The sequence below is a fragment of the Phyllobates terribilis genome, unplaced genomic scaffold (assembly GCF_046119375.1).
Source record: "Phyllobates terribilis strain yellow unplaced genomic scaffold, ASM4611937v1 Scaffold_8__6_contigs__length_399053987, whole genome shotgun sequence".
In the NCBI taxonomy this organism is placed as follows: domain Eukaryota; kingdom Metazoa; phylum Chordata; class Amphibia; order Anura; family Dendrobatidae; genus Phyllobates; species Phyllobates terribilis.
In genome coordinates, this window is record NW_027362768.1 from 346767538 (window position 1) to 346782706 (window position 15169).

At 45.1% G+C, this 15169-nt stretch overlaps 11 non-coding genes across 11 annotated transcripts; all 11 read left to right on the forward strand.

Moving 5' to 3' along the window:
• The first annotated feature begins 1095 nt into the window (after positions 1–1095).
• LOC141159864 (U2 spliceosomal RNA) lies at positions 1096–1286 on the forward strand. Its single transcript, XR_012249858.1, has one exon. It is a non-coding gene; the product is annotated as a U2 spliceosomal RNA (small nuclear RNA).
• A 1115-nt stretch (positions 1287–2401) lies between these two features.
• LOC141158165 (U2 spliceosomal RNA) lies at positions 2402–2592 on the forward strand. The gene has a single exon (XR_012248201.1). It is a non-coding gene; the product is annotated as a U2 spliceosomal RNA (small nuclear RNA).
• A 1111-nt stretch (positions 2593–3703) lies between these two features.
• LOC141160055 (U2 spliceosomal RNA) lies at positions 3704–3894 on the forward strand. The gene has a single exon (XR_012250043.1). It is a non-coding gene; the product is annotated as a U2 spliceosomal RNA (small nuclear RNA).
• Positions 3895–5009: 1115 nt separating this feature from the next.
• On the forward strand, positions 5010–5200 carry LOC141159628 (U2 spliceosomal RNA). The gene has a single exon (XR_012249631.1). It is a non-coding gene; the product is annotated as a U2 spliceosomal RNA (small nuclear RNA).
• A 1115-nt stretch (positions 5201–6315) lies between these two features.
• On the forward strand, positions 6316–6506 carry LOC141158166 (U2 spliceosomal RNA). Its single transcript, XR_012248202.1, has one exon. It is a non-coding gene; the product is annotated as a U2 spliceosomal RNA (small nuclear RNA).
• Positions 6507–7621: 1115 nt separating this feature from the next.
• Positions 7622–7812, forward strand: LOC141158167 (U2 spliceosomal RNA). The gene has a single exon (XR_012248203.1). It is a non-coding gene; the product is annotated as a U2 spliceosomal RNA (small nuclear RNA).
• A 1115-nt stretch (positions 7813–8927) lies between these two features.
• LOC141158168 (U2 spliceosomal RNA) lies at positions 8928–9118 on the forward strand. Its single transcript, XR_012248204.1, has one exon. It is a non-coding gene; the product is annotated as a U2 spliceosomal RNA (small nuclear RNA).
• A 1116-nt stretch (positions 9119–10234) lies between these two features.
• LOC141159865 (U2 spliceosomal RNA) lies at positions 10235–10425 on the forward strand. Its single transcript, XR_012249859.1, has one exon. It is a non-coding gene; the product is annotated as a U2 spliceosomal RNA (small nuclear RNA).
• A 1112-nt stretch (positions 10426–11537) lies between these two features.
• On the forward strand, positions 11538–11728 carry LOC141159507 (U2 spliceosomal RNA). The gene has a single exon (XR_012249513.1). It is a non-coding gene; the product is annotated as a U2 spliceosomal RNA (small nuclear RNA).
• A 1116-nt stretch (positions 11729–12844) lies between these two features.
• Positions 12845–13035, forward strand: LOC141158169 (U2 spliceosomal RNA). Its single transcript, XR_012248205.1, has one exon. It is a non-coding gene; the product is annotated as a U2 spliceosomal RNA (small nuclear RNA).
• A 1115-nt stretch (positions 13036–14150) lies between these two features.
• Positions 14151–14341, forward strand: LOC141158170 (U2 spliceosomal RNA). The gene has a single exon (XR_012248206.1). It is a non-coding gene; the product is annotated as a U2 spliceosomal RNA (small nuclear RNA).
• The last annotated feature ends 828 nt before the right edge of the window (positions 14342–15169 follow it).

Here is a 15169-nt window from a genome sequence, read left to right on the forward strand (position 1 = left end):
AGAAAGAATTGAATTCAATGCTTTTTGTTCATTTGGCTTGTTTGTCGGATTTTGGGATGGACTCTTTGGCTTTGCTTTTCTTCTCCTCATTGGATTTTTCATGTTAAAAGTTGCAGAAGCCAGATGACAAGCTCATTTTGGTTCAACTTCAGCAACTGTGCATTGCATTGCCATGTAATGTAATGCAATGCTATCTATCTAGCTCTCCCTCTATACTTCCTTTTGGATAAACAGACATATTAGGCAAGCATTTTGGTGCTTTCACCTAAATAACTACAGGTGGTGAGATAAGCTGCACAATATAATTGACCTTTCAGTATATTGTTGCACACACACCATCTATTTAGCAAATGCCCTTGTTATCAACAGCAGCCTTTTAAACTCACCTGAGCTAACAGGTATGTGAGCTGGTTACTCTGCTGCGCTTAAAATTTCTTTTTTGGTTTGCTACAATGCCTTTTCTGAAACGTTGTCTCCCTCTGCTGGAACACTGACTTCTTTCATTTAATGCCTGCAGACTATAAAAGAGAAACCAACCCAAAAAGTTTGGTTGATTAGTCTGTGGCATTCTTTTAAACTGTTGCTTATGGCGGTCTCTGTGAGCTTCTCAGTGACATTCAGCCATCCAGGTATCCCGCCTGCAGTAGACGGAATGTGGCAATGGAACGCTGGCTGCGCGTGTCATAATAGGCTCTGAGCCTTTATATACCTGCGCACAGAAGCAGCCACCTTCAGTCTGCTGCTGGACAGCCAGCAGCAGCAGCAGCAGGAGAGGTAATTAATCAGCAACCCTCCTGCTAAGGGTAGACAGCTGCTCGTTCCACCCCCCCCCCCCGCCTTAATTGGTTCTCCTCCCTTCCAACGGTGTTGAGGCGGGTGGGAACAGCCGGGGGTTGAGGGTACTGTGCTAAAAGAGGTGGAGTTATGCAGATCTAAAACGCGTGGATTGCAGCAGCAGCAAGCCGAAAAGTGCAGGCATGTGAGGGATCTAGAGGTTGACAGCATGTCTTCTTAACGGGAGTCCAGCTGGCCATCTCCACAAATGGACTTTTCAGAATCCTTGGGTGGCACCGTAGTCGGAAACCAATTCTGGTTATCGCTTCTCGGCCTTTTGGCTAAGATCAAGTGTAGTATCTGTTCTTATCAGTTTAATATCTGATACGTCCCCTATCTGGGGACCATATATTAAATGGATTTTTAGAACAGGGAGATGGAAAAAGAGCTTGCTCTGTCCACTCCACGAATTGACCTGGTATTGCAGTATCTCCAGGACCGGTGCACCCCTTCTTTAATGCAGTTTCTAAAATCAGAAAGAATTGAATTCAATGCTTTTTGTTCATTTGGCTTGTTTGTCGGATTTTGGGATGGACTCTTTGGCTTTGCTTTTCTTCTCCTCATTGGATTTTTCATGTTAAAAGTTGCAGAAGCCAGATGACAAGCTCATTTTGGTTCAACTTCAGCAACTGTGCATTGCATTGCCATGTAATGTAATGCAATGCTATCTATCTAGCTCTCCCTCTATACTTCCTTTTGGATAAACAGACATATTAGGCAAGCATTTTGGAGCTTTCACCTAAATAACTACAGGTGGTGAGATAAGCTGCACAATATAATTGACCTTTCAGTATATTGTTGCACACACACCATCTATTTAGCAAATGCCCTTGTTATCAACAGCAGCCTTTTAAACTCACCTGAGCTAACAGGTATGTGAGCTGGTTACTCTGCTGCGCTTAAAATTTCTTTTTTGGTTTGCTACAATGCCTTTTCTGAAACGTTGTCTCCCTCTGCTGGAACACTGACTTCTTTCATTTAATGCCTGCAGACTATAAAAGAGAAACCAACCCAAAAAGTTTGGTTGATTAGTCTGTGGCATTCTTTTAAACTGTTGCTTATGGCGGTCTCTGTGAGCTTCTCAGTGACATTCAGCCATCCAGGTATCCCGCCTGCAGTAGACGGAATGTGGCAATGGAACGCTGGCTGCGCGTGTCATAATAGGCTCTGAGCCTTTATATACCTGCGCACAGCAGCAGCCACCTTCAGTCTGCTGCTGGACAGCCAGCAGCAGCAGCAGCAGGAGAGGTAATTAATCAGCAACCCTCCTGCTAAGGGTAGACAGCTGCTCGTTCCACCCCCCCCCCGCCTTAATTGGTTCTCCTCCCTTCCAACGGTGTTGAGGCGGGTGGGAACAGCCGGGGGTTGAGGGTACTGTGCTAAAAGAGGTGGAGTTATGCAGATCTAAAACGCGTGGATTGCAGCAGCAGCAAGCCGAAAAGTGCAGGCATGTGAGGGATCTAGAGGTTGACAGCATGTCTTCTTAACGGGAGTCCAGGTGGCCATCTCCACAAATGGACTTTTCAGAATCCTTGGGTGGCACCGTAGTCGGAAACCAATTCTGGTTATCGCTTCTCGGCCTTTTGGCTAAGATCAAGTGTAGTATCTGTTCTTATCAGTTTAATATCTGATACGTCCCCTATCTGGGGACCATATATTAAATGGATTTTTAGAACAGGGAGATGGAAAAAGAGCTTGCTCTGTCCACTCCACGCATTGACCTGGTATTGCAGTATCTCCAGGACCGGTGCACCCCTTCTTTAATGCAGTTTCTAAAATCAGAAAGAATTGAATTCAATGCTTTTTGTTCATTTGGCTTGTTTGTCGGATTTTGGGATGGACTCTTTGGCTTTGCTTTTCTTCTCCTCATTGGATTTTTCATGTTAAAAGTTGCAGAAGCCAGATGACAAGCTCATTTTGGTTCAACTTCAGCAACTGTGCATTGCATTGCCATGTAATGTAATGCAATGCTATCTATCTAGCTCTCCCTCTATACTTCCTTTTGGATAAACAGACATATTAGGCAAGCATTTTGGAGCTTTCACCTAAATAACTACAGGTGGTGAGATAAGCTGCACAATATAATTGACCTTTCAGTATATTGTTGCACACACACCATCTATTTAGCAAATGCCCTTGTTATCAACAGCAGCCTTTTAAACTCACCTGAGCTAACAGGTATGTGAGCTGGTTACTCTGCTGCGCTTAAAATTTCTTTTTTGGTTTGCTACAATGCCTTTTCTGAAACGTTGTCTCCCTCTGCTGGAACACTGACTTCTTTCATTTAATGCCTGCAGACTATAAAAGAGAAACCAACCCAAAAAGTTTGGTTGATTAGTCTGTGGCATTCTTTTAAACTGTTGCTTATGGCGGTCTCTGTGAGCTTCTCAGTGACATTCAGCCATCCAGGTATCCCGCCTGCAGTAGACGGAATGTGGCAATGGAACGCTGGCTGCGCGTGTCATAATAGGCTCTGAGCCTTTATATACCTGCGCACAGCAGCAGCCACCTTCAGTCTGCTGCTGGACAGCCAGCAGCAGCAGCAGGAGAGGTAATTAATCAGCAACCCTCCTGCTAAGGGTAGACAGCTGCTCGTTCCACCCCCCCCCGCCTTAATTGGTTCTCCTCCATTCCAACGGTGTTGAGGCGGGTGGGAACAGCCGGGGGTTGAGGGTACTGTGCTAAAAGAGGTGGAGTTATGCAGATCTAAAACGCGTGGATTGCAGCAGCAGCAAGCCGAAAAGTGCAGGCATGTGAGGGATCTAGAGGTTGACAGCATGTCTTCTTAACGGGAGTCCAGCTGGCCATCTCCACAAATGGACTTTTCAGAATCCTTGGGTGGCACCGTAGTCGGAAACCAATTCTGGTTATCGCTTCTCGGCCTTTTGGCTAAGATCAAGTGTAGTATCTGTTCTTATCAGTTTAATATCTGATACGTCCCCTATCTGGGGACCATATATTAAATGGATTTTTAGAACAGGGAGATGGAAAAAGAGCTTGCTCTGTCCACTCCACGAATTGACCTGGTATTGCAGTATTTCCAGCACCGGTGCACCCCTTCTTTAATGCAGTTTCTAAAGTCAGAAAGAATTGAATTCAATGCTTTTTGTTCATTTGGCTTGTTTGTCGGATTTTGGGATGGACTCTTTGGCTTTGCTTTTCTTCTCCTCATTGGATTTTTCATGTTAAAAGTTGCAGAAGCCAGATGACAAGCTCATTTTGGTTCAACTTCAGCAACTGTGCATTGCATTGCCATGTAATGTAATGCAATGCTATCTATCTAGCTCTCCCTCTATACTTCCTTTTGGATAAACAGACATATTAGGCAAGCATTTTGGAGCTTTCACCTAAATAACTACAGGTGGTGAGATAAGCTGCACAATATAATTGACCTTTCAGTATATTGTTGCACACACACCATCTATTTAGCAAATGCCCTTGTTATCAACAGCAGCCTTTTAAACTCACCTGAGCTAACAGGTATGTGAGCTGGTTACTCTGCTGCGCTTAAAATTTCTTTTTTGGTTTGCTACAATGCCTTTTCTGAAACGTTGTCTCCCTCTGTTGGAACACTGACTTCTTTCATTTAATGCCTGCAGACTATAAAAGAGAAACCAACCCAAAAAGTTTGGTTGATTAGTCTGTGGCATTCTTTTAAACTGTTGCTTATGGCGGTCTCTGTGAGCTTCTCAGTGACATTCAGCCATCCAGGTATCCCGCCTGCAGTAGACGGAATGTGGCAATGGAACGCTGGCTGCGCGTGTCATAATAGGCTCTGAGCCTTTATATACCTGCGCACAGCAGCAGCCACCTTCAGTCTGCTGCTGCATAGCCAGCAGCAGCAGCAGCAGGAGAGGTAATTAATCAGCAACCCTCCTGCTAAGGGTAGACAGCTGCTCGTTCCACCCCCCCCCCGCCTTAATTGGTTCTCCTCCCTTCCAACGGTGTTGAGGCGGGTGGGAACAGCCGGGGGTTGAGGGTACTGTGCTAAAAGAGGTGGAGTTATGCAGATCTAAAACGCGTGGATTGCAGCAGCAGCAAGCCGAAAAGTGCAGGCATGTGAGGGATCTAGAGGTTGACAGCATGTCTTCTTAACGGGAGTCCAGGTGGCCATCTCCACAAATGGACTTTTCAGAATCCTTGGGTGGCACCGTAGTCGGAAACCAATTCTGGTTATCGCTTCTCGGCCTATTGGCTAAGATCAAGTGTAGTATCTGTTCTTATCAGTTTAATATCTGATACGTCCCCTATCTGGGGACCATATATTAAATGGATTTTTAGAACAGGGAGATGGAAAAAGAGCTTGCTCTGTCCACTCCACGCATTGACCTGGTATTGCAGTATCTCCAGGACCGGTGCACCCCTTCTTTAATGCAGTTTCTAAAATCAGAAAGAATTGAATTCAATGCTTTTTGTTCATTTGGCTTGTTTGTCGGATTTTGGGATGGACTCTTTGGCTTTGCTTTTCTTCTCCTCATTGGATTTTTCATGTTAAAAGTTGCAGAAGCCAGATGACAAGCTCATTTTGGTTCAACTTCAGCAACTGTGCATTGCATTGCCATGTAATGTAATGCAATGCTATCTATCTAGCTCTCCCTCTATACTTCCTTTTGGATAAACAGACATATTAGGCAAGCATTTTGGAGCTTTCACCTAAATAACTACAGGTGGTGAGATAAGCTGCACAATATAATTGACCTTTCAGTATATTGTTGCACACACACCATCTATTTAGCAAATGCCCTTGTTATCAACAGCAGCCTTTTAAACTCACCTGAGCTAACAGGTATGTGAGCTGGTTACTCTGCTGCGCTTAAAATTTCTTTTTTGGTTTGCTACAATGCCTTTTCTGAAACGTTGTCTCCCTCTGCTGGAACACTGACTTCTTTCATTTAATGCCTGCAGACTATAAAAGAGAAACCAACCCAAAAAGTTTGGTTGATTAGTCTGTGGCATTCTTTTAAACTGTTGCTTATGGCGGTCTCTGTGAGCTTCTCAGTGACATTCAGCCATCCAGGTATCCCGCCTGCAGTAGACGGAATGTGGCAATGGAACGCTGGCTGCGCGTGTCATAATAGGCTCTGAGCCTTTATATACCTGCGCACAGCAGCAGCCACCTTCAGTCTGCTGCTGGACAGCCAGCAGCAGCAGCAGCAGGAGAGGTAATTAATCAGCAACCCTCCTGCTAAGGGTAGACAGCTGCTCGTTCCACCCCCCCCCCGCCTTAATTGGTTCTCCTCCCTTCCAACGGTGTTGAGGCGGGTGGGAACAGCCGGGGGTTGAGGGTACTGTGCTAAAAGAGGTGGAGTTATGCAGATCTAAAACGCGTGGATTGCAGCAGCAGCAAGCCGAAAAGTGCAGGCATGTGAGGGATCTAGAGGTTGACAGCATGTCTTCTTAACGGGAGTCCAGGTGGCCATCTCCACAAATGGACTTTTCAGAATCCTTGGGTGGCACCGTAGTCGGAAACCAATTCTGGTTATCGCTTCTCGGCCTTTTGGCTAAGATCAAGTGTAGTATCTGTTCTTATCAGTTTAATATCTGATACGTCCCCTATCTGGGGACCATATATTAAATGGATTTTTAGAACAGGGAGATGGAAAAAGAGCTTGCTCTGTCCACTCCACGCATTGACCTGGTATTGCAGTATCTCCAGGACCGGTGCACCCCTTCTTTAATGCAGTTTCTAAAATCAGAAAGAATTGAATTCAATGCTTTTTGTTCATTTGGCTTGTTTGTCGGATTTTGGGATGGACTCTTTGGCTTTGCTTTTCTTCTCCTCATTGGATTTTTCATGTTAAAAGTTGCAGAAGCCAGATGACAAGCTCATTTTGGTTCAACTTCAGCAACTGTGCATTGCATTGCCATGTAATGTAATGCAATGCTATCTATCTAGCTCTCCCTCTATACTTCCTTTTGGATAAACAGACATATTAGGCAAGCATTTTGGAGCTTTCACCTAAATAACTACAGGTGGTGAGATAAGCTGCACAATATAATTGACCTTTCAGTATATTGTTGCACACACACCATCTATTTAGCAAATGCCCTTGTTATCAACAGCAGCCTTTTAAACTCACCTGAGCTAACAGGTATGTGAGCTGGTTACTCTGCTGCGCTTAAAATTTCTTTTTTGGTTTGCTACAATGCCTTTTCTGAAACGTTGTCTCCCTCTGCTGGAACACTGACTTCTTTCATTTAATGCCTGCAGACTATAAAAGAGAAACCAACCCAAAAAGTTTGGTTGATTAGTCTGTGGCATTCTTTTAAACTGTTGCTTATGGCGGTCTCTGTGAGCTTCTCAGTGACATTCAGCCATCCAGGTATCCCGCCTGCAGTAGACGGAATGTGGCAATGGAACGCTGGCTGCGCGTGTCATAATAGGCTCTGAGCCTTTATATACCTGCGCACAGCAGCAGCCACCTTCAGTCTGCTGCTGGACAGCCAGCAGCAGCAGCAGCAGGAGAGGTAATTAATCAGCAACCCTCCTGCTAAGGGTAGACAGCTGCTCGTTCCACCCCCCCCCCGCCTTAATTGGTTCTCCTCCCTTCCAACGGTGTTGAGGCGGGTGGGAACAGCCGGGGGTTGAGGGTACTGTGCTAAAAGAGGTGGAGTTATGCAGATCTAAAACGCGTGGATTGCAGCAGCAGCAAGCCGAAAAGTGCAGGCATGTGAGGGATCTAGAGGTTGACAGCATGTCTTCTTAACGGGAGTCCAGGTGGCCATCTCCACAAATGGACTTTTCAGAATCCTTGGGTGGCACCGTAGTCGGAAACCAATTCTGGTTATCGCTTCTCGGCCTTTTGGCTAAGATCAAGTGTAGTATCTGTTCTTATCAGTTTAATATCTGATACGTCCCCTATCTGGGGACCATATATTAAATGGATTTTTAGAACAGGGAGATGGAAAAAGAGCTTGCTCTGTCCACTCCACGCATTGACCTGGTATTGCAGTATCTCCAGGACCGGTGCACCCCTTCTTTAATGCAGTTTCTAAAATCAGAAAGAATTGAATTCAATGCTTTTTGTTCATTTGGCTTGTTTGTCGGATTTTGGGATGGACTCTTTGGCTTTGCTTTTCTTCTCCTCATTGGATTTTTCATGTTAAAAGTTGCAGAAGCCAGATGACAAGCTCATTTTGGTTCAACTTCAGCAACTGTGCATTGCATTGCCATGTAATGTAATGCAATGCTATCTATCTAGCTCTCCCTCTATACTTCCTTTTGGATAAACAGACATATTAGGCAAGCATTTTGGAGCTTTCACCTAAATAACTACAGGTGGTGAGATAAGCTGCACAATATAATTGACCTTTCAGTATATTGTTGCACACACACCATCTATTTAGCAAATGCCCTTGTTATCAACAGCAGCCTTTTAAACTCACCTGAGCTAACAGGTATGTGAGCTGGTTACTCTGCTGCGCTTAAAATTTCTTTTTTGGTTTGCTACAATGCCTTTTCTGAAACGTTGTCTCCCTCTGCTGGAACACTGACTTCTTTCATTTAATGCCTGCAGACTATAAAAGAGAAACCAACCCAAAAAGTTTGGTTGATTAGTCTGTGGCATTCTTTTAAACTGTTGCTTATGGCGGTCTCTGTGAGCTTCTCAGTGACATTCAGCCATCCAGGTATCCCGCCTGCAGTAGACGGAATGTGGCAATGGAACGCTGGCTGCGCGTGTCATAATAGGCTCTGAGCCTTTATATACCTGCGCACAGCAGCAGCCACCTTCAGTCTGCTGCTGGACAGCCAGCAGCAGCAGCAGCAGGAGAGGTAATTAATCAGCAACCCTCCTGCTAAGGGTAGACAGCTGCTCGTTCCACCCCCCCCCCGCCTTAATTGGTTCTCCTCCCTTCCAACGGTGTTGAGGCGGGTGGGAACAGCCGGGGGTTGAGGGTACTGTGCTAAAAGAGGTGGAGTTATGCAGATCTAAAACGCGTGGATTGCAGCAGCAGCAAGCCGAAAAGTGCAGGCATGTGAGGGATCTAGAGGTTGACAGCATGTCTTCTTAACGGGAGTCCAGGTGGCCATCTCCACAAATGGACTTTTCAGAATCCTTGGGTGGCACCGTAGTCGGAAACCAATTCTGGTTATCGCTTCTCGGCCTTTTGGCTAAGATCAAGTGTAGTATCTGTTCTTATCAGTTTAATATCTGATACGTCCCCTATCTGGGGACCATATATTAAATGGATTTTTAGAACAGGGAGATGGAAAAAGAGCTTGCTCTGTCCACTCCACGCATTGACCTGGTATTGCAGTATCTCCAGGACCGGTGCACCCCTTCTTTAATGCAGTTTCTAAAATCAGAAAGAATTGAATTCAATGCTTTTTGTTCATTTGGCTTGTTTGTCGGATTTTGGGATGGACTCTTTGGCTTTGCTTTTCTTCTCCTCATTGGATTTTTCATGTTAAAAGTTGCAGAAGCCAGATGACAAGCTCATTTTGGTTCAACTTCAGCAACTGTGCATTGCATTGCCATGTAATGTAATGCAATGCTATCTATCTAGCTCTCCCTCTATACTTCCTTTTGGATAAACAGACATATTAGGCAAGCATTTTGGAGCTTTCACCTAAATAACTACAGGTGGTGAGATAAGCTGCACAATATAATTGACCTTTCAGTATATTGTTGCACACACACCATCTATTTAGCAAATGCCCTTGTTATCAACAGCAGCCTTTTAAACTCACCTGAGCTAACAGGTATGTGAGCTGGTTACTCTGCTGCGCTTAAAATTTCTTTTTTGGTTTGCTACAATGCCTTTTCTGAAACGTTGTCTCCCTCTGCTGGAACACTGACTTCTTTCATTTAATGCCTGCAGACTATAAAAGAGAAACCAACCCAAAAAGTTTGGTTGATTAGTCTGTGGCATTCTTTTAAACTGTTGCTTATGGCGGTCTCTGTGAGCTTCTCAGTGACATTCAGCCATCCAGGTATCCTGCCTGCAGTAGACGGAATGTGGCAATGGAACGCTGGCTGCGCGTGTCATAATAGGCTCTGAGCCTTTATATACCTGCGCACAGCAGCAGCCACCTTCAGTCTGCTGCTGGACAGCCAGCAGCAGCAGCAGCAGGAGAGGTAATTAATCAGCAACCCTCCTGCTAAGGGTAGACAGCTGCTCGTTCCACCCCCCCCCCCGCCTTAATTGGTTCTCCTCCCTTCCAACGGTGTTGAGGCGGGTGGGAACAGCCGGGGGTTGAGGGTACTGTGCTAAAAGAGGTGGAGTTATGCAGATCTAAAACGCGTGGATTGCAGCAGCAGCAAGCCGAAAAGTGCAGGCATGTGAGGGATCTAGAGGTTGACAGCATGTCTTCTTAACGGGAGTCCAGCTGGCCATCTCCACAAATGGACTTTTCAGAATCCTTGGGTGGCACCGTAGTCGGAAACCAATTCTGGTTATCGCTTCTCGGCCTTTTGGCTAAGATCAAGTGTAGTATCTGTTCTTATCAGTTTAATATCTGATACGTCCCCTATCTGGGGACCATATATTAAATGGATTTTTAGAACAGGGAGATGGAAAAAGAGCTTGCTCTGTCCACTCCACGAATTGACCTGGTATTGCAGTATCTCCAGGACCGGTGCACCCCTTCTTTAATGCAGTTTCTAAAGTCAGAAAGAATTGAATTCAATGCTTTTTGTTCATTTGGCTTGTTTGTCGGATTTTGGGATGGACTCTTTGGCTTTGCTTTTCTTCTCCTCATTGGATTTTTCATGTTAAAAGTTGCAGAAGCCAGATGACAAGCTCATTTTGGTTCAACTTCAGCAACTGTGCATTGCATTGCCATGTAATGTAATGCAATGCTATCTATCTAGCTCTCCCTCTATACTTCCTTTTGGATAAACAGACATATTAGGCAAGCATTTTGGAGCTTTCACCTAAATAACTACAGGTGGTGAGATAAGCTGCACAATATAATTGACCTTTCAGTATATTGTTGCACACACACCATCTATTTAGCAAATGCCCTTGTTATCAACAGCAGCCTTTTAAACTCACCTGAGCTAACAGGTATGTGAGCTGGTTACTCTGCTGCGCTTAAAATTTCTTTTTTGGTTTGCTACAATGCCTTTTCTGAAACATTGTCTCCCTCTGCTGGAACACTGACTTCTTTCATTTAATGCCTGCAGACTATAAAAGAGAAACCAACCCAAAAAGTTTGGTTGATTAGTCTGTGGCATTCTTTTAAACTGTTGCTTATGGCGGTCTCTGTGAGCTTCTCAGTGACATTCAGCCATCCAGGTATCCCGCCTGCAGTAGACGGAATGTGGCAATGGAACGCTGGCTGCGCGTGTCATAATAGGCTCTGAGCCTTTATATACCTGCGCACAGCAGCAGCCACCTTCAGTCTGCTGCTGGACAGCCAGCAGCAGCAGCAGGAGAGGTAATTAATCAGCAACCCTCCTGCTAAGGGTAGACAGCTGCTCGTTCCACCCCCCCCCCGCCTTAATTGGTTCTCCTCCCTTCCAACGGTGTTGAGGCGGGTGGGAACAGCCGGGGGTTGAGGGTACTGTGCTAAAAGAGGTGGAGTTATGCAGATCTAAAACGCGTGGATTGCAGCAGCAGCAAGCCGAAAAGTGCAGGCATGTGAGGGATCTAGAGGTTGACAGCATGTCTTCTTAACGGGAGTCCAGGTGGCCATCTCCACAAATGGACTTTTCAGAATCCTTGGGTGGCACCGTAGTCGGAAACCAATTCTGGTTATCGCTTCTCTGCCTTTTGGCTAAGATCAAGTGTAGTATCTGTTCTTATCAGTTTAATATCTGATACGTCCCCTATCTGGGGACCATATATTAAATGGATTTTTAGAACAGGGAGATGGAAAAAGAGCTTGCTCTGTCCACTCCACGCATTGACCTGGTATTGCAGTATCTCCAGGACCGGTGCACCCCTTCTTTAATGCAGTTTCTAAAATCAGAAAGAATTGAATTCAATGCTTTTTGTTCATTTGGCTTGTTTGTCGGATTTTGGGATGGACTCTTTGGCTTTGCTTTTCTTCTCCTCATTGGATTTTTCATGTTAAAAGTTGCAGAAGCCAGATGACAAGCTCATTTTGGTTCAACTTCAGCAACTGTGCATTGCATTGCCATGTAATGTAATGCAATGCTATCTATCTAGCTCTCCCTCTATACTTCCTTTTGGATAAACAGACATATTAGGCAAGCATTTTGGAGCTTTCACCTAAATAACTACAGGTGGTGAGATAAGCTGCACAATATAATTGACCTTTCAGTATATTGTTGCACACACACCATCTATTTAGCAAATGCCCTTGTTATCAACAGCAGCCTTTTAAACTCACCTGAGCTAACAGGTATGTGAGCTGGTTACTCTGCTGCGCTTAAAATTTCTTTTTTGGTTTGCTACAATGCCTTTTCTGAAACGTTGTCTCCCTCTGCTGGAACACTGACTTCTTTCATTTAATGCCTGCAGACTATAAAAGAGAAACCAACCCAAAAAGTTTGGTTGATTAGTCTGTGGCATTCTTTTAAACTGTTGCTTATGGCGGTCTCTGTGAGCTTCTCAGTGACATTCAGCCATCCAGGTATCCCGCCTGCAGTAGACGGAATGTGGCAATGGAACGCTGGCTGCGCGTGTCATAATAGGCTCTGAGCCTTTATATACCTGCGCACAGCAGCAGCCACCTTCAGTCTGCTGCTGGACAGCCAGCAGCAGCAGCAGCAGGAGAGGTAATTAATCAGCAACCCTCCTGCTAAGGGTAGACAGCTGCTCGTTCCACCCCCCCCCCCGCCTTAATTGGTTCTCCTCCCTTCCAACGGTGTTGAGGCGGGTGGGAACAGCCGGGGGTTGAGGGTACTGTGCTAAAAGAGGTGGAGTTATGCAGATCTAAAACGCGTGGATTGCAGCAGCAGCAAGCCGAAAAGTGCAGGCATGTGAGGGATCTAGAGGTTGACAGCATGTCTTCTTAACGGGAGTCCAGGTGGCCATCTCCACAAATGGACTTTTCAGAATCCTTGGGTGGCACCGTAGTCGGAAACCAATTCTGGTTATCGCTTCTCGGCCTTTTGGCTAAGATCAAGTGTAGTATCTGTTCTTATCAGTTTAATATCTGATACGTCCCCTATCTGGGGACCATATATTAAATGGATTTTTAGAACAGGGAGATGGAAAAAGAGCTTGCTCTGTCCACTCCACGCATTGACCTGGTATTGCAGTATCTCCAGGACCGGTGCACCCCTTCTTTAATGCAGTTTCTAAAATCAGAAAGAATTGAATTCAATGCTTTTTGTTCATTTGGCTTGTTTGTCGGATTTTGGGATGGACTCTTTGGCTTTGCTTTTCTTCTCCTCATTGGATTTTTCATGTTAAAAGTTGCAGAAGCCAGATGACAAGCTCATTTTGGTTCAACTTCAGCAACTGTGCATTGCATTGCCATGTAATGTAATGCAATGCTATCTATCTAGCTCTCCCTCTATACTTCCTTTTGGATAAACAGACATATTAGGCAAGCATTTTGGAGCTTTCACCTAAATAACTACAGGTGGTGAAATAAGCTGCACAATATAATTGACCTTTCAGTATATTGTTGCACACACACCATCTATTTAGCAAATGCCCTTGTTATCAACAGCAGCCTTTTAAACTCACCTGAGCTAACAGGTATGTGAGCTGGTTACTCTGCTGCGCTTAAAATTTCTTTTTTGGTTTGCTACAATGCCTTTTCTGAAACGTTGTCTCCCTCTGCTGGAACACTGACTTCTTTCATTTAATGCCTGCAGACTATAAAAGAGAAACCAACCCAAAAAGTTTGGTTGATTAGTCTGTGGCATTCTTTTAAACTGTTGCTTATGGCGGTCTCTGTGAGCTTCTCAGTGACATTCAGCCATCCAGGTATCCCGCCTGCAGTAGACGGAATGTGGCAATGGAACGCTGGCTGCGCGTGTCATAATAGGCTCTGAGCCTTTATATACCTGCGCACAGCAGCAGCCACCTTCAGTCTGCTGCTGGATAGCCAGCAGCAGCAGCAGCAGGAGAGGTAATTAATCAGCAACCCTCCTGCTAAGGGTAGACAGCTGCTCGTTCCACCCCCCCCCCGCCTTAATTGGTTCTCCTCCCTTCCAACGGTGTTGAGGCGGGTGGGAACAGCCGGGGGTTGAGGGTACTGTGCTAAAAGAGGTGGAGTTATGCAGATCTAAAACGCGTGGATTGCAGCAGCAGCAAGCCGAAAAGTGCAGGCATGTGAGGGATCTAGAGGTTGACAGCATGTCTTCTTAACGGGAGTCCAGGTGGCCATCTCCACAAATGGACTTTTCAGAATCCTTGGGTGGCACCGTAGTCGGAAACCAATTCTGGTTATCGCTTCTCGGCCTTTTGGCTAAGATCAAGTGTAGTATCTGTTCTTATCAGTTTAATATCTGATACGTCCCCTATCTGGGGACCATATATTAAATGGATTTTTAGAACAGGGAGATGGAAAAAGAGCTTGCTCTGTCCACTCCACGCATTGACCTGGTATTGCAGTATCTCCAGGACCGGTGCACCCCTTCTTTAATGCAGTTTCTAAAATCAGAAAGAATTGAATTCAATGCTTTTTGTTCATTTGGCTTGTTTGTCGGATTTTGGGATGGACTCTTTGGCTTTGCTTTTCTTCTCCTCATTGGATTTTTCATGTTAAAAGTTGCAGAAGCCAGATGACAAGCTCATTTTGGTTCAACTTCAGCAACTGTGCATTGCATTGCCATGTAATGTAATGCAATGCTATCTATCTAGCTCTCCCTCTATACTTCCTTTTGGATAAACAGACATATTAGGCAAGCATTTTGGAGCTTTCACCTAAATAACTACAGGTGGTGAGATAAGCTGCACAATATAATTGACCTTTCAGTATATTGTTGCACACACACCATCTATTTAGCAAATGCCCTTGTTATCAACAGCAGCCTTTTAAACTCACCTGAGCTAACAGGTATGTGAGCTGGTTACTCTGCTGCGCTTAAAATTTCTTTTTTGGTTTGCTACAATGCCTTTTCTGAAACGTTGTCTCCCTCTGCTGGAACACTGACTTCTTTCATTTAATGCCTGCAGACTATAAAAGAGAAACCAACCCAAAAAGTTTGGTTGATTAGTCTGTGGCATTCTTTTAAACTGTTGCTTATGGCGGTCTCTGTGAGCTTCTCAGTGACATTCAGCCATCCAGGTATCCCGCCTGCAGTAGACGGAATGTGGCAATGGAACGCTGGCTGCGCGTGTCATAATAGGCTCTGAGCCTTTATATACCTGCGCACAGCAGCAGCCACCTTCAGTCTGCTGCTGGACAGCCAGCAGCAGCAGCAGCAGGAGAGGTAATTAATCAGCAACCCTCCTGCTAAGGGTA